The sequence below is a fragment of the Scleropages formosus genome, chromosome 22 (genome assembly GCF_900964775.1).
Source record: "Scleropages formosus chromosome 22, fSclFor1.1, whole genome shotgun sequence".
In the NCBI taxonomy this organism is placed as follows: domain Eukaryota; kingdom Metazoa; phylum Chordata; class Actinopteri; order Osteoglossiformes; family Osteoglossidae; genus Scleropages; species Scleropages formosus.
In genome coordinates, this window is record NC_041827.1 from 22,490,876 (window position 1) to 22,510,277 (window position 19,402).

The window sequence follows — 19,402 nt, forward strand, 5'->3', positions numbered from 1 at the left end:
GCTCAGCTACATGTGCCAGTGTGCGGTGCTTTACGGTGATGTGGATCGACGACAGTACAATAATAATGTGGCCATGCCCTCATCTCCCGGATCGACGGCCGTACCCGATTGAGGAGTCGTTACGGGGGAAATGAGCACCAGGTGCAGCCGTTTAACCCTGATGAGATGCATTTAGAGAGAAATTGTTTTTGCGCTTGACAGCTGTTTCATTTCAAACTTCTAATTTTGTCTGAGTTTTGTTTGTAGTTTAAGGATTTTTCCACAGGGTCACCGTCGTCTGATCGGCTTTTACTTTCTCTCATTTTCAAAGTATTTGAGCTGATGGGCTGTTTTCTCTTCGCAGATGATACTGATTTGTGTGCAGCGGGTTTTAGTAATTATGAGGAGACAAAAAAACAAAGTAAACTCGCACGTGCACCACGTACTGTTTCAGGCCTCGTCGCTGCCGTGCCCCGACGTGCCGCAGATGACCGTAAGTCGCAGCCTCGCTTTATATCATTGTAATGGGCTGATTTTCATGCATTTATCCGTATTAGAACACTGAGCTTTTGAGGAAAATTAATGCTGTAGCATTTTTTGACAGCTAATTTATGAAAGTAGAAAAAAATAACGTTTGATGAGATTAGATGCCGATGGATACGGTAGACGGCGATAGTCAAAGGTCTCAGGCTCAAATCTCTCCTTCTGCTGCAGTAGAACTGACCGAGGTGCAGTACTTACCCTAGGTTGCTCCAGTAAAAATTGCCCAGCTCTATAAATGGGTAAATCAGTGTAAGTAACTTAACATTGTAAGCTGTCCTGGAGAACAGAGCCAGGTAGATTAATAGATGTTAAGCGCTGGGCTCCGGCCACTTCTCCGCAGAAGTCGGAGATGGAGTCTGAACCCAAGGCCCCGACACGAAGCTCCGTTCTCCAGCTGGAGGACAAGGTGCGCCGCCGACAGGGCGGCCAAAGTGCTGCTCACAAAGCTCCCCGTGTTTGCGTCTGGGCTCCCTTTCAGAGTTGGCCATTCGGGAGGCTCGTCCTGAATTTAATCGCACTTTAATTTGCTTTCTGAGCATGTTCCCTTCTTTGTCTTGGCCCTTTGCGGGTCGCCCCTCTATCCGAGACGACGTATCGTCAGCTTCCAGTAAGTCCATTAAATGTGACATGAGGAGAGATGCGGGATCCGGTCCACAAATGCTTTTAGTGATTCAGGAAAGAGGCTTTTTCTTCTGTAAACAAGTCCCCGTGCGTCTTGACCTCAAGATGAATATGAATTAGGCAGTTTGCTCTTCCTGCGAGTGCAACTTTGCGCTTGAACTTAACTAGGTTGTTTTGTAACAACGGAGCGCATTTCCTCGCCGCTGCTCACTTCACAGTTGCGGTGAGTGCGTGTTTGTTTATTCCCACTTTGCGCCCGTGTGTCCGCGATCATCGCATAACGGAAGGAGGCGGCCACGTTCGCGGTTGCGTGAGACGCCTCTGTAGTCGGTGTCATGATTCCGTCACCTTTGACGGGTTCGCCAGCCGACATGTGGGGGACATCAGCAAATCTTGGTTGACCTACATGGGAACAAGTGGACCTGTGGTTACACGTTTCCGCACGCAATATTTCGCCGTTTACTCAGTTCGCTTTACGTACCTTTCTGCTTAAGTGATGTATACAAGTCCAGTACCCTAGAAGTAATAATTTCAAAATTAATGATTAATTAACTCGTGTGAGATTAGATTGCAGATGACCCCCAAAAATTAAAAATGCTCTCTGAGAGCCAGTTAATCTCTTCCTGATTGAACTTTTAGTGAAGCAGAGAGTGAGTTATGAATAAAGTAGTAACATTAATGATTGATTTATGTTAATTTAATATGTATGAATGATTGATTTTTGAAGCTACAGTAGGGAGCGATGACCTTGTCTGAGGGCAGTCAGCAGCTTGGTGGGAAACTTTCACCTCCAGGCCACCTTTGAGCGATAGGATCCACTTTGTAGGGGAAATAGCTGCAGTTCTGTCATCTGGACAAATATAAGTGTCAAAAAACATCACCTGTCCTGAGGTGATAAAAAGGTGACTGTGGCCTTTCTCCCATCCCATCTCATCCCCAACATGACCTCCGGAGATCTGGGTTTCAACGTACGAGCAGATAGCCTTCGCATCATCGTTGTGTGGGATCTCCCCAAATGTCACTCGCGTGTCCTGTGTTTCATTTGTATCTGTAACATTTCCATCAGGTGAAAAAGCAGTACTGTATCTTACACGAGTGACTGAAAACACATTCAATATTAAGATTGAATGTGGGGGAGATCCCCCCCCACCACCACCACCACGCCAGCCATCTCATCGCCATGTAAATATTTATTTATTCGCTCGCACATCCATTGACATCTCACCCACCCCGCGACCCGCCAGAAATTACTGCCAACTGCCTGACCAGCTGAAAGGTATTGATCCACCAGTTTCCATGACAACGGGCCGGCAGGCGGATTGACAGTCCTCTGCTCTCCATCCGCTAATCTGCTTTGAAAGGGATTTTCTTGCACTTTTTAATCATACACCTTGTGAGCTTGAATGGTGTAATTTATTTTAAATTTAAGATTATTGAACAGCTCACAGTATTTAAAGATTAACATCTCCCCTGAACTGAACGCTAATAAAATGCCCGCTGTTAAAACGGCAGCAATATTTTCACACTGCGACTGTGCGTAAGGCATTGTTTAATCTTCCTTCAACGAGACCTGCTTGTTCTGCAAGCACGCGGCACAGTGTTTCTTCAAAAATATCACCGCTTTGAAATTTTAATTTATTTTTTCACTCAGCTGGAGATCTTGGACCGTAGCCTTTCGTTGGGATATAGTTCTGAGATATGAGCGGAACCACTTGGGGATGTTAATTCTGCTTTTTCTGGAACCTGGAACATCACAGCGTACAATATTTAAACGGATAGGTGGTGTAGCTCAGTCCTGTGTCCTTAACCAACTTTACTGTTACATTTATGTAGCTGATGTTCCTCTAAAGCAACTTACCATTATTTACCTGTTTATACAGCTGTGTCATTTTTGATTTTTACTGGTGCAACTTCGGCGAGGCACCTTGGTCAAGGGAGCGAGTAGCACTGCTGTCTCACAGCACCTGGGTGGTGCGAGAGGACGTGGGTTCGATCCCCACTCGGTCAGTGTGGAGTTTGCATGTTCTCCCTGTGGGGTGCTCTGGTTTCCTCCTATAGTCCAAAGACATGCTGTTCAGGTTCCCCCATAGTGTGTGAGTGACAGAGAGAGTGAGTGTGTTCCACTATCCAGCACCCATCGTTCATTTTTTTCATTGTGCTTGTTCAGTGGGGGTGCGGTGGCGCAGTGGGTTGGACCACGGTCCTGCTTTCCGGTGGGTCTGGGGTTCTAGTCCCGCTTGGGGTGCCTTGCGACGGACGGGCGTCCCATCCTGGGTGTGTCCCCTCCCCCTCCGGCCTTACGCCCTGTGTTGCCGGGTAGGCTCCGGTTCTCTGTGACCCCGTATGGGACAAGCGGTTCTGAAAGTGTGTGTGTGTGTGTGTGTGTGTGTGTGTGTGTGTGTGTGTGTGTGTGTGTGTTCAGTGGGAATATCTTCTTCCACGGGTGTAGGGGCGGCACTGAGGCACAGAGAGTAGCACTGCTGTCTCACAGCGCCTGGGTGGTGCGAGAGGATGTGGTTTCGATTGCCGCTCAGTCTGTGTGCAGTTTGCATGTTCTCCCCCTGTCTGCGTGGGTTTCCTCTGGGTGCTCTGGTTTCCTCCCACACTCCAAAGTCATGCTGTTCAGGTTCACCCACAGTGTGTGAGTGACAGAGAGAGAGAGTGTGTGTGTGTGTGTGTGTGTGTGTGTGTGTGTGTGTGTGTGTGTGTGTGTGTGTGTGTGTGTTCCACTGATGTATGGAGGAATGACCTGCTGTAAGTAGTGTATCTAGCAGTGTAAGTCACTGTGGTGAATAAGGTGTGTGGGCTGATAGTAACACTACATAGAGTCCATTGTAAGTTGCTTTGGAGAAAAGCGTCTGCTAAATAAATGAATACAAATGCAAATGTCAGGGTACTGCAACAGCAGGTGAGATTTGAACCCCAATCCTGGGTGTGAAAACACAGCAGTCCTGGTCTTCAAATAATCTGCCTTCACCAACAGCCTCCTAAACACGACATGTAAACTACTGAACCTCTTTGCATTTGTACAGTATGCTGAGCTTCAGGGCTCCAGCGGAAGAGTAAGACGCATCACAAATTTGTGTTTGAAGAGGATGGTCTGCAGGCCACCACACGCCTGCCCCCAACAACCACCTCGTCCGCACATAAGCCGTTTTAAAACACTCTTTTTACAGTTCAGTAGAAAGACGTCCCTTTGTGTTCACTTTGTGCTTCTTTGAAACTGAAATCTCTTTTTGCCTCCAGCTCCAGGGCTGTGAGAAAGTGTGCAGTGCTGTCCTTCGCTCTACCAGAGAATGGAGAAACAGCAGTGTCGCTTTCTCCTCTGTCGGGCTCCACTTGAAGTAAGAGAAAGAGCTGATCAAATTTGATGTCAGAGCTTCCAAAAAGCAGAGGAAAGTAACAAGAGGGCAAATGCTTTTTCCACAGCGCAATATAGTGAACTCTGCACTTCGTTGGAGTTTTCAGGTTCATATCCGTGGTGCTTCCTCGGTTTCCATCACTTTCCCACATCCCACGTTGGCGTGCCGAGGAGGCGCACTGCTCACGGTCTTGTCATATATCTCTTTGACGACTCTTCAAAGTTTCCACGAGTTCAGCATGTTTGGCCTTGCAGCCACTGCCATCAGTCTTGGCAGCTGATCCAGAGTACCGTGGTACGGGGTGCGTCTAAGCTGCCAAAGCGTTCCCGTGTATCTCCTTTCCTCGTCTCTCTCCTTTGGCTTCCTACAGCTGCCCGAATCAAATTCAACGCTCTGATTACGGCCTAGAAGACCATCAGTGGATCTTCTCCTTGACTCCTACAGAACCCGATCGCTCGCTAAACCCCGACCAGACTGCTACGCGCCTCAGGCTCTTTATGCAGCTTCTTCTGTAATGTGCACAGGCAAACGTGTTAATACCGGAGTAACTGACTGTGCTATTAGAATCACGTATAGTTGTATTTCTCCATCAGTTGGTGAGATGCACCGTTGTTTACGCTGATTTGTACATCGCTTCGCAGAGCAGTATCCTCTAAATGGAACGATGTAAATGTAATGTAAATGCCATGTTGGCTGCCACTGTAGGGATTGGTAAAGCCACTTTAGCTCCAAGCAGGTTGTGCAATTGTTTCCACAACACTTGCACTCATGTGCATTGCAAATTATTTCTATATAGTTCACAAATCCTGACTCAGTTCATGGGGACGTTTAACCTAATTCCATACGGCAGTTCTTGACCTCCGAAGGGGAAGTCGAGTCGAATCGTTGACGCCGCTACAGTTTAACGTGAAGCCCACTCACTCGCGGACTCTGTTAGGAGCCTTAATTTGTTTGACATTCCATACGGATTTTCTGTCTTTTACCACGGTAACCTCGCAGCTAAGTTAATAGTTCCACATCTGAACGTGCGGTACCTCGAGATTTTTGTCACGTACAAAAAAGCACGATAAATGTGACAGATTTCATTCCATTTATTTAATTATTTTGGATTATTCACAAGTTCATTTTGGAGGCATAAGCCATTTGGAGACTCAGTGTCTACTGCGGTCCCATTAAATATACCATCCTCTGTAATATTTTCAGACATATCTAGGTCACTTTTATTAAACTTATTACCCCAAAAGGGATATAATACGGCACTACATGCTTCGTAAGCCAAACGATAAATGCGTGTTCCTGAATGGGAAAACAGATAAAATTAAATTGAAGGGAACTGGTTGAATGTCTTTTTAATCCCACTACTCTTAACTTTAGCCTTAAGTGCTGTAAAGTTATTAACACCTTGAAATTTAAATCTCCTTCGGAGTCTGGGCTTTCTAGATTATTTATCGCGGAATTGCGGAAATATGAATATCAAAGGGCTGAGCTCCATTATTCTTCCTACAATATTCTCCTCCGGGTGTTTGCTGGTCAGGAACCCAGGAACGGAACATGTATTTTCAGCCAAATTGCACTTTAAACATTACTTCATTACAAATGGCGGTGGATATTCTACAGCCTGCCACCCTTAATATTTTCGGGGTGGAGCGGCAATGGAGTAAAATTGTATTTACCATGTTTTTTAGGGTTAGGGGCTCCTACAACATGCAGTAGTTTAAGGAGCCTTTTTGTGCTTTTCCAGGCCGAACAACAACAAGCTGACGTTCATCTCCTGTGTCCACTTCAGCTGTGGACGATTAATCATCTTCATTTATTTTATGTGCATCTGCTCACTGATACGGCCCGCTGTGTGGCGGGTCTGGGGTTCGAGTCCTGCTTGGGGTGCCTTGCGGCACACCGGTGTCCCGTCCTGGGCGTGTCCCCTCCCCCTCCGGCCTTCATCCCTGTGTTGCCGGGTTAGGCTCCGGCTCGCCGTGACCCCGCTTGGGTCAAGCGGTTGTAGACGTTGGATGGTTGGTTAGTTGCTCACTGATACGCTTCTAATCCTGTCTGTGGTAGTTGCTAAAGTGTTCTGGTCTCCTCTTACTCCGTTCCTTCTCTTTACACTCGCTCTGCGGATTTTGGTGTTTATGGGGTTTGTTTGAATGCTTAACTTCTGAAGCAACATTGAAGCCATATAGTCTATAATGTTGAGCAAAGTTCTTCTTCGGTAAACATGAGGTACGTGAACTGAAGAAACTGTAAGACGTACGTTTCATTCTGAACACCTGCAAGCATAATGCAGTAATAAACAAACATGAAATAAACAAATTTTGAATCTTTTTTAATTTAGTGTCAGCAGTGCTACTCAGGGGTGCGTAAGTGAAATATGAAAAATACCACTGTCCAAACAGCTCATTTTCAAAGTTCAGAACCATGTTTATCAGTAGCCGATATTTCAGAACTATCTCACGTTCCCCAAATGTGTCATTATCGCAAATGATTGCGACTCATCAGCAAATCATAAATCGGCACGAATAAGGTGGTACGTACTTTTTTTCTCAAATTCGAGACCCACGAAACTGTTTCCTTTTGTTTTTTCCTCTGCGTTCCCCGAGACCCCCATCCAATTAGCATAGCTGTGCTCGTGATTATGATATTTCATGTGAGGTGGTGCAGTACATTCAAAGGAAATTGGCATCGAGCTGTTTGATGAGGCCCGGCTGGAGCGGAGGGAACCAATCAGAGGTTTGTTTTCTCCCTGGGTCCGAGCTCTCGCTGCTCATTTGCCCCGCCGTCGCAGGATAAACAGGAGCACACAGCGGGGGGCTACGGTTTCATACGCTGTGATCAGTACAGATGAGTTTGTTCTGATTGCTCTGATGTCTCGCTCACTAATAAAACACAGATACATGCTCCTTCCTAATGAATTCGTGTTATTTTTTTCCGGCGGAATGGTAGCCGTACCAGGGGCAGTTTCATATTTTCAGTGGGAAATTATGTTGAACTTGACAGGATGCCAAGCTGAATAAAACATGGGTTTGCTCATAGCTAGGGGCTTGAACGCAGGCCATGTCGAAAATTAAAAATAGTTTTTATTGACAAAAATTATTAGTGGGAAAAGAAACAATGCCATCCCACGTGAAAAATTGTGCTGCGAGATGCTCTTCTTTCCACGTAAAGTACGGAAGAAATGCTCAGCTCCCGAACTTTTACGATATCTGCCTTCTTCTGTTTGAGTTTCCCAAAATGTGTTCTTATATCAGTTTAGTCAAAATCGGGTGAAATGGGCTGTCCGTTTCAATATAGCTGTCTCAAGAAAGCGGAGTAAATATCTGTCATGTCCTATTCGTTCCCCGCCCGCGTGCCATACCTGTCCGTTAACCCCGAGGTTAAAGTGCGGCCCATCTCCCGGAGCCGCGCTTCCAGTCCCCTTCCACAGTCCGGCAAAAAGTTGCAGAGGGCACACGGATCAAGGACACTAATTCGAAACAACATAAAGGTAATGTAACACAGCAGGCTATAAACCAATAAATTAGCCCAAGATGTAAAGTTCATTGTGCGTAAAATACGTTTCATTGAGGTTACGCCACAATAAAGTCGATGGACCGACAAGAGCCGCGTCTCTCTGCCGTGCTGCTCCTCCACGTCCATTTGGAACGCTTAGGAAGATGTATTTTGCCCTTCATATTAATCTTTTTGTAGACTGTTTATTAGGCTTACAGTATTTAATTTGTATTCTCGTCTCTAATCTACTGGCGCAATGTGTACGTTAAACTTCTCCATGACCCCGAAGTCAGCAGAAGGAGGGCTACTTTAAATTCAGCGATTAGGCCGAGTTCAATATAGAGACGAACTCGGTTGTTTAATCATGGCTGTTTCATAATGTGTGATCTCGAGAAAAAAAAGGAGAAAAATCCATCGGAAAAGCATTCTAATGCTAATTTAAAATCAGCAGTGGCAGTCCTGGCTCTGTGATATATAAAATGTTATACAGTAGATCGAAATGCATTGCATAAAAATTAAATTCCAGCGCTAAAAAGATTTTTTTTGTAATGGATTTTCTATCAGCCTGTGTGGTGGAACGTGTTATTTGAATTTACTGCTGCCGTTAAGTGACGGCCCTGAGAACGAAGCTACTTATCATAAAGCACATGAGGGTCTTTATTACATCAAAGACAAGCGGTTGGTGGGGGGCGAATTTAATTACAAGTCAGAGACAGTCACAGTGTCTGAAACATTTGTGGGATGAAAATGAGATTAGAATTAACGCCACTGTTGGTACGAGCAGCCTTTGATTAATTTCTCAAAGGAGTCTACCTCCAAATTGGTAAACTTTCGTTATTTGCAATGTAGATCAGGATCGCGGCTTTAACGGTGAATATCTGCCTAAGAGGCACCTTCACACTTTATTAGCAGCTCAATCAGTGCCAAATGTGGAATAATCCCACCCTGCGAACCCCGAACGTACACCGCGCTGTCCTCCTGTCGGCTGGAGGTCCGCTCTGGGTGTTTAGCTCACGCTGGGATAAGCCACCGCCAGAACCGACACGGCAGCTCCTCTCCGTTCGCCACACGTGGACTTTGGGATGACAGCTTCACCCGTCGGGCAGGTGACCAAACCCGAGGGAGAAGGACAGCGAGAACACGCTTCCATATGTATGCATATTTACAGTACATACACAAGCATGTCATTGTAGCCTGGTTCTTTCATCCCAGTTGAGATCCGGTTTGGGAGAAAATGGTGATTGTTCCATGCTGATGGGAATGAAAAGGGAAAAAATGACGGAATCTAGTAGCGTGGGGCGTGTAGTCTGTTATTGTACAGGAAATGCCTCTAACCGCTGGGTTGTGTTCCGGTCAAATTGATTTTCATAAATACCTGTTACAGTCTTTCATTTGACGTCCATAGACCTTCATGACATTCTCCGCACAAAGTTAATTATCATGAGTTTCATTGACTTACATGTTTCGGCCACATTCTGTAGCTGTAAGCTTTACCCCATCTCACCATCCATCTTGGCCTAGTTTTATTTATTACAAGAACATGTTGAGCTGTCACAGGCTGCTATGAGTCAACTTTTAGCCAAGACACTTGTTTTGAAACCATTTCGTGTTTTTTAATGGTGTCACGTGAGGAAAATGTAAGTTATGCTAATTTTACTCAAAAAACAAGTAATAAAATTCCAGGTAACTGAAGTCTGTAGAGCATTTATTCCCAAAAGAAGTGTACAACTTTTGGTAATGACTAGGAATGAAGTTTCTTGAAAGATGTAATGCAACATTAGCTGTTAATTTCTGTTTTATAACTGCATTATAAGCAATTTTAATGGGCCACTCAATTTTGGAGGGAAAAAGCAAAAGTAGAAGGTTGTCTGCGAGACAGCATAAGGGCTCAAAGAACGTTTCATGTGGTTCAGAGATACGGTGCATAACAAAGTGTTGCTATGTAATAGTTAATTGTGCTCTGGGCTTCGTTCTTCATCTTTCTTTGCTCTTGCTGTTGGTTTACCGTCGTTCGTGCGCCGGCCACGATGCCCCGCGAGCCCCTTGGTTTATGGTGGCAGGGGCGGCGGAGCACTTGTTACGCAGTTTCAGTGGAGGGACTGCGTATGACAATGTCAAAATCGAGATTAATGGCGGGAATCACGGCACGGTGTCATCCGGGAGGGGGCCCCATCAATCTCTGCAGATTACCCAAGATTAATGGCGGTGAAAGAAAACATCTTGATAATGAACTTTATAATGATGGATGGTGTCAGAGTTTAATGGATAAACTCGGAGATCGGGTTTTCTGCCGAGGACTTTTACAAGGGACGCAATGGCTGACGGTGGCTGGGGGTGACCGGGTGGGGGTGCTGGGTCACCATTTTTTTTCTTAACTTTACCTTTTTCAGAATTTCCCATCATACATTTCCCACCCTTGGAGCCATTCTGTAGAAACGTTAAGAGGAAGGAGAGAGATGGATCTGTAGTCCCAAAGTGACAAACCAACTCCTGGGACAGATGTGAGGGAGATGAACTGGATGGAGCCATCGAGGAACTCATGGGATCAGGTTTTGGCCACATGGTGGGCTCCACAGCGGCTCGGCTGAGAGGGGATAGTTTGGACCTGGTTCAGACCCAAGGACCTGCCTGGACACGGAGAACAACCGCTCCCCCATGTGCAAAACACACCTTGAGGACCCTTTCTCAGTGGTTCCCCTATGTAGTAGCTGCTCGTTCCTTCATATCCTGCTCCCACTCCAGCTGAACACCACACCCAAGTATTCCCAAGACTGAAACCCAACAATAGTAGCAGCCAGGTGCCGAAAGCTATTTGTCATTCCAACTTCGGCCTAATTTGGGTTTAATATCTTGAGCTCTGAGTTGTTTTGGAGCAATTCTGGCCTCTTTTTGAAAGCTTTTACATGAAGAAAAAAATAATCTAAAGCAGAGATTACACAACCAGGGACCATTGCATCTCCAATCTTCATCCTGAAATTAATTACATTGAACATAATTGTACACCTAAAACAATTTATCCACAGTGTGCATCGTTTGCTGGCTGCCGAAGAAAAAGCATCTCAAGTAGAAACTACTTGCATGCATTTATTTAGCAGATGCTTTTCTCCAGAGTGAAGCACAGTGATTATTAACGAGTATTTATCGTACACCTTTAATCAAGGTGACTTACACTTTTCGATATGCTACAGTACACTACCTACAGTCATCCATCCATTTATACAGCAGCACAACGCAACACGCAGACGACAGGTGCACCTGAAACATCTTTGGGGTGTAGGAGGAAACCAGAGCACCTGGAGGAAACGAGGGAAGCCTACGCTGGATTCACACCCACAAACCCACAGCCCAGTAACTGTGCGGCACCAGTCATACCCGCTGCACCACCATGCCAGCTGTATTTCTTTAAAGCGGTCACAATACATTTTTGAAGGGCAGCTGGAGTTTAAAAACTTTCCCTCGGTCTTTAGCGTTTGGCACGTCTGGTGTCGTAGATAGAGCACTTATCAAACATCCTGTCTTTTCCACACCTGCGTTTTCCAGCGTGCCGGTGTGAAAACTCGCAGGCTGTGGAGAGTTCCCACAAAGAGCTGTGATGAACAGCTATGCGGCACGTTGTGGTTTGGAATTTGGAATGAGGAAATCGCCTGATTCTTAGCGAGATGGGAACTTGTACAAAGACCTGCCAAGGGTGTCAGTCCAGCGGAAGCCTGTCAGTTAGGGATCCCTGCGGCGCCTCCTATTAAACCCGGAGAGCCCTTTCTGGAACTGAAACACCTGTATTGTGGGCCACAAAGTGTAAAAGCACACAAAGTCACAGAATTAGACCCCTGAAAAGAGCAGGTCTGTCAGCCAAGCCTCATGTTAATAAGTACCATGTGTTTGAGCGCAAATACTTCTGTGGACAAAAGCAGTTTTTGTGGAGTGGAGAAGTATAGTATATACTGTAGTATAATAATGTAGTATGAAAGCAGTGCGAATACCAAGCCAGAAGGCTTCTTGTGACCGTAACAATTAATCACAGCAAGTTTATTTAAATTTATGTTTTTACAGATGAATTAACCAGCTGATTAGAGGGCACAACAGACTTGCAAATTACTGGGGGGGGGTGAGCAGTGCAGGGTTAATCTCTCCATCCAATTAACGGAATGACAATGTTGTTATGGGCCAAATTCTGAAAGCACAATGACAGACTTTGGTAGAGTTAAAAATGATGTGCGCTCTGGTGCTCTGTACCCTGTGCACTGTAACAATGCAGCGTAGTGCCGAGGGGAGTCATGGCAAGTTTGCATGTTTCAAGTCTCAAAAAAGCTGTGCAACTCGAGGTCCTTCTCGTTCCTTAAGGAAAGGTACTTAAACTGAATTGCGCCAATAAAATATTTATTTGCACAAAAGCATCAGTCAGGCAATGAAATAATAATAATGGGGTTACGGTGGCGTGTCAGGTTTGACCTGTTCCCCCTGTGTGGTGGGTCTGGGGTTCAAGTTCTTATCCCAAGAGGGGTCGCGGCGAACCGGAGCCTAACCCGGCAACACAGGGCGCAAGTCTAGAGGGGGAGGGGAAACACCCAGGATGGGACGCCAGTCCATCGCAAGGCACCTCAAGCAGGACTCGAACCCCAGACTCACCAGGGAGCAGGACCCGGCTAAACCCGCCACACCACCGCACCCCCCTTGCAAAAATGATAGTAATAATGTTAATTTTATTATTATTATTATTATAAACCATATATATGGTGGCCGCTTTTCTGCTGCGTAGTTGTTTTTCACTTCCCTGCATCCAGTCCAGTCGGAAGCGAGTCCCTGCCTCTCTTATCCACGTGTGCAACAGTTTGAGCCGATAACCTTGAACGCTCGCAGGTTGGCCCATGCCGTAATGTGAGCGATTATCCGTGGCGGGGATTTGAAGGCAGCGGGGCTTGGGACTAATGATTCAATAATGTCCAGCACCTGTGAATTGTGCTTTCGAAACTGGGTGCCTCTACACACATTTGCAGTGACGTGACCGCTGATATGTGACCAACGGTCCTTCGTGGTTCCTTTCCGAACCTGAACATTATATCATTACACCAGTGTTGGTGCGCACTTACTTTTTTCTTTTTTACAGTTTACACTTTTATTATTTGCTCTTTGTTATGTTATTATAATTTATTTCAAATTTTTTCTCAATTTCTCTTTGTTTTACTATTGAGTGTATGATTTTTCACTGATGATGTGTTTTTTTTTTTTTTTTACTTTATTATATGGTGCTTTTCTTTTTCTTTGCTATGGAAATTTCTGGAAAAGCAGGTACCTCTGTTCAGGAGGCCTTGGATGGCTTGATTTATGGCCCCAAGCAGACAAGGGACAATGGGGGTGTATAAGCACAAGTAACTTTGATGGGTAACATCTGGGGAGACTCTGCGGAAGGATCATATCACCATTTTTCAAGCTCATTTGTGCCTCATTATTGAAACTCCAAAGAACCTGGAAAATTCTGAAAAGATCAGCTTTCGGCTCTGGTTTTAGAGCACTGTGTGTGTGTGTGTGTGTGTGTGTGTGTGTGTGTGTGTGTGTGTGTGTGTGCGCGCGGCTGTGTTTAACTTCAGTAAAGCCTATGTGTTGTTTATAATGAAACAACATGCCTCGAGTCTGAGTTAATTAACTCTAAATGTCCCATGTGGTCAAGTTCTTTCCATATTGTGTCCCTGTGTCTGAAATTCCCCAGGTACCGTGGTACACAGAAATGGGGAAGCAGTTGCTAAAAAATGCATGGCATCATTATAATTAAGTTCAATGTGTGAACGTGTTTTGTTACATTTTCGTCTCCATATGCCATTGCCAACATTTTAAAAGAATACGTATATGTTTGGGACTCGACATACACATACGCAGTGTGTCTATATACAGTACATGTACTATATACAGTATATATTCATATATACTATATTCATTCATTCATTCATTCATTCACATACTGTAGTTTTAACACTGCTGCAGGCTCGATATAGCCCTCAATCGTGTCATATTAAAACGTGCATTTCTTCCCAGAGCAGTTGCTAAAAGGAGTAACCTCAGGAGCAGCAGCGAATGATGGCGCATCACACCAGACACACCATCTCATTGAGCCTCATAATCACTGCCACACCACAGACGTATTCAAATCTCCTCCAGGCTGACAGCCTCTCCCTCGTGACTTTGGGCGGCGATGCAATTCTTTTCCAATGCACAGCATTGTAAAAACATTATTAGTGCCGCTGTCCGCCCTTATAGATGTTTCCACTTGGAAATGTCCTGAGAATTAAGCACTAGGTTCAGCAAATCTTATTTTAGCGTAGTGTTTCCATAGCCGCCACTGTCCATCCGTCTCTTTCGCCGGTGTTCCTCAGCCTTTCCCTCAGCACACGGGGGCTTGAAACTCTCACGTCCCCTTTCTCTTTTAAATGGAAAAAAGATGTGATAAAACTATAGGACACAACTATGGGCTTCACAGGCTTCCAAGCAGCACTGTATATATATATACATATTATAATTTGCACTTAGTAACCATATATATATACACACACACACACACACACACACTTTCATTTTATTACAAAAATATGGATTACATTTATGGTTTGAATGTAAAATATGAAACAATGCCACCCTATACTATCCTCCTCTCCGTTCCTCTCCTCGAGATACTTCTCACTTTGTATTTGTTCGATAAATTTTATATATGTATGTGTGTGTACATACATCCTCGTCTGCTTTGATCAAGGAGCCAATCAAGGAGCTTGTCCTCACGACTTATTGAAACCTCTGGCCGTTTTTCAGACTTCACAAGTCCTGATGAGTTCATTTTACCAGTGCTTACTATAGTAATGGCCCTTGTTGTCTTCTCCTCCCGTCCCCTGCATTTGCGACTAATAAAAGTTACGTGTGGGGCAGCTGTGATTTATGTCCTCGCCCTCCCTTTGGCTGGAGCTAATGGCCACCGATGCTCACTGGCTCTTACTCTTCTTTATCACCTCCTTTTTGTGTATTGTATTATTTTAGACTGCCAGCCCTTCTATAAGACAATTACTCAGAGTAATGAAAGCTCTGCTCTTAACTGGGAATTCACAGGTTCGCTACAAAAGCGGAAGTTTTGCCAAATGGCTTTTTCAATTTTTTCTTTTTATTTTTTTTATTTTTTTTGCTAAAGGGGGGTCACTAGGTAATATTACGTTAGCATTATAGCTGCCCCTTAAATGCATTCAGAATGAGGCTCAGTGCTCAGTACCGTTTTTTACTGCATTCGGAGTAAAGCTGTTCTCGCACTTCCCTATGTGTCGTAACCATATACGCATCTCTTCTTTTTTCCTGCAGTACCAGCCTTCGCAGCCCTGTCTCCTCCCCTCCTTTGCCTTCTGCTTTCCCTGAGTTCGTTTGCAAGTTCGCACCCGTCTCATGACTTGTTACTGACTTTCTGCGCATCTTTCTGTGCTGTTTGCCGACTCGTGGTGAAGAGCTCTTAGGCGTCCTGCTGGGAAGGGCTCTTTACACAAATACCTTCAGCTGGGTACATATTTGAACCTGGAGAACTTCATTGTGTTGTGTTGAGCACATCCAAGGCAGTCTAAAATATTGAAAATAACATTTGGTTGCCGTTTTCTTGTGTTTTATTGTGGTTTTTTTCACTCTTGTTTCACAAAAGATATTTGATTCAGACGGTTATTTAATTTCTTCTGCATTAGTGTCAATGGGAAAGAGCATATTGGAGATTTTCAAGCATTCCTTTTACAAAGAGTTACAGTATTACAGTAAGGGTTTTGTATGTCGTTAAAGAAAGAAAGCAAAATAGTAATAAAGCACTTTGCAAATAGAGAACTTGGAGGTGTTTGTTTGGCTCACCGATTAACTGAAACAGAAAGAGCTGTATAGAGCCAATAAAACTGAGCGAGATACAGCCGTACCGAACATGTGAGGTTTTGTCACATGAGTTTAACGCTCAGGTCTTACACCATGGCAAGAGTGATTATAGCAACAAACCAGAAGGTGCTCGTCGTCGGGACAAGCGCTTCTTGACCATGGATGCTTATTGAGTTTTGTAGGAAGTCTATTCATTAAGAGCATTATTTTTGGAATCTTTCTCACTGTACAGCTTTTTCCCCAAGTGCCTAAAGCTTTTGCACAGTACTCTATATATGTGTATATATGTTTTTAACTGGACAGTATATATTATATTGTTTACATATATTTAATTGGACCGTGTAAGTATTGTTAAGCTGAACCTATAGAGATGTAAGGGGCGACACGGTGGCACAGTGAGCAGCACAGCACCTGGCTAGTGCGAGAGAACAAGGGTTCGATCCCCCCTCAGTCTATGTGGAGTTTGCATGTTGTCTCTGTGGGTTTCCTCTGGGTGCTCAGGTTTCCTCCTACACTCTAAAGACATGCTGTCGAGGTTCCTCCATAGTGTGTGTGTGTGTGTGTGTGTGTGTGTGTGTGTGTTCCACTGATGTATGGACGAGTGATGTAGTGTATAGCAGGGTAAGTCACCATTGTGAGTAAGGTGTGTGGGCTGATAACACTACATAGAATGAATTGGAAATCGCTTTGGACAAAAGCCTCTTATAAATAAATGTAAATATTCTCACTCTAATGGTATTTGTTTGCCACATTTATTAATTTCACAGACACTCTCTTCGAAGCAACTTACAGCGTTAAGCTAATTACACTGATTTACCCATTTATACAGCTGGGTAATTTTTACAGTATCAGTTCAAGGTAGGTACCTCGATCATTGGCGCCACACCGGGGGATGCAAGGAAACTGCTATAATCACTACGCCACCTGCTGGTCCTGCAATTGAACTCTCTGCACTTCGCATACTAAGACTGTGCTAAGAAGTATATTTAGAAGAAATATGGTACATGATGAAAAAGCTCACTGTTTGTTCTGTGGTCACTAAGAGCCAAAGTTTCTGCTATTAATTTGATTAGTTGCGACATGCCACCTTTCAATGACTCGACTACTCAGTAAATCTTCTTTTCTGAGATGTGAAAAGAACTCTCTCAAGACCAGCGGAGAATTAAAATAGCTGATTTAAATGGGCGCATTTATTTTGAAGGTTCGCTTCCCGGCCGGGAAGAGCGCTTGTGTGGGCACCGCACACGAACAATGTGAGCCTCCTAATGGAGGTCAAGTTTAACTTCTCTCCCTCATCTGCAATGTATTCTAATGGCAGACACGACCTGGCAGTGACAGCTACTAATGGTGACTAATTCCTTTCAGACACTTTCTTTTCTTCAGTCCCCCCCCCCCCATCTCCGGCTATGATGGGAGATTTCTCTCTCCGACTCCGGAATTCGGATCTGTCTTCCGGTCCCGGAGCATCGCGCCATACATCATGGTGGGGAGGGAAGCTGCTGTTGACAGGACTGTTGAAGGAGGAATGCGCCAAACCGCCGGGTCACAACAAAGGCACAAAAATGTGCGAGAGCACTAAGTCACATGGTTCCAATGATTCCAGAGCAATTATTAAAGATAAAGGTAATGTTTCATAGCAATTACCATCATACCTTGAGTAGGACTGGATCTACACAATGTCTTCTCTTACAGAATTGTGACAGGCGCTCGAAAAATCATGACCTATCAAGTACTGCAGTATAACACGGGATTCAACGTCAACAACCGCTTCTCCCGAGCGGGGTCGCCGCGAGCCGGAGCCCATCCCGGAAACACAGGGCGCAAGACTGAAGGGGGAGGGGGCACACCCAGGACGGGACGCCAGTCCATTGCAAGGCACCCCAGACCCACCGCGCAGCAGGTTTGACCGGGACCGGGGGGCCTTGCAATGGAAATTCAGAACCGCATGTCCCATACAGGGTCGCAGGGAACCGGAGCCTAACCCGGCAACACAGGGCGTAAGGCCGGAGGGGGAGGGGACGCACCCGGGACGGGACGCCACTCCGTCGCAAGGCACCCCAAGCGGGACTCGAACCCCAGACCCACCGGACCCGGTCCAACCCACTGCTCCACTGCACCCCCCCCCAGTCGCAATGGAAATTAAAAATATTAAAAATAATTTTTGCGCAAATCGTAATTTACATTTTTACCATGACTGGACTTATTTACTGCCCTCTGCTATTGTGTGCTTGTGGGTATCTCAGGCCTTTCTGGAACAGGCCCCTGAAACATTCTGCTTAACAAATAGCGTAGTATGTGAGATGGTTCAGGTATTTTAGTTTATTGCAAAAATTATAAGTACTATTTCTAGTATGACTGGATTTATTCACTATCTTCTATCAGTTATGACAGCTACATATTTGTGGATATCCCAGAACTTTCTAGAACAGACCTCGCGAAATGTTGTGGCCTAACAGGTACCTTAATACAGTGTATGTGTCGTGGTTCAGGTCATTAAGAATAATCAGGAATACTAAGGAATTTCTATTAATTTCTGATTTCTTTCGGATTTACTTTACTTTCCGCCTCATGGAGTTGTTACGACAGCTACGTGTGTGCAGATGGCTCAGACCTTTTTAGAACAGGCCCCCTGAAATGTAGCGGGCTGAACAAATGCCCCGACTTCGGTGCGGCTCGCTCGTCATCCGGCGCGTCCCGCTGTTCTGCCTACTGTACGGCCTTCGTTATTAATCACACCCCTGAGGAACAGCGAAAACATCAGGCGCCGCCATGCTACGCACCATTAACTTTCACCCCGTTCCCACGGTAACGCAACCGTCAGCCCCGACAACGGCGCGGGAACGCACGAGCCGAGGGGAAAGGCCGCTCGCTCCGGCTGGGCGTCGCATCCTCGGCCCTCGGCCCTACAGACAACTCGGAGGCATTTAATGAATGCTTGTTTAGAGCTTTGTTGATTTGCTTTACTCATTTATTCCCCAGTGGCGCCGCTCATAGATTTCCTGTCTCGGCCGGCAGTGGAAAAGGAGAGTTAAGTTGTATTTGAATCCACCGCGCGGGTTCGAGTCTTTCGCCACATATCTTTTTTTGTTGTTCACCTGCAGAAAACATCGATGGAATTTAAATCAACAATGCTCCAGGGAGATGCCAATAAAGTGTCCGTCAAGAGTACGACCTGTTTCATGGGGCGGGTGGATGGATGGATGGATGGATGGATGGATGGATGGATGGATGATCTTTTTTAAAAAATTATTATTACTATTAGAATTGAACGGAAAAATCCACCAACATGAAAACAGGTACAGGATCCTTTGGCTTGCATGGTGTGTGTGTGTGTGTGTGTGTGTGTGTTTGCTAAAATGTTTACTACTAAATGGGTTTATCAGGTCGGACTTTGTAAAGGAAAAAGAACTTTGGTGTTTTTGTCCGGCACTTTAGACACGGAACCGACTCCCTGTTCACTGCACATTTAACGGCCACAATGGAGAGGAATCCACGGGTTAATTAAAGAATTCTTTCGATGACCAAGGACAGAATTTGCA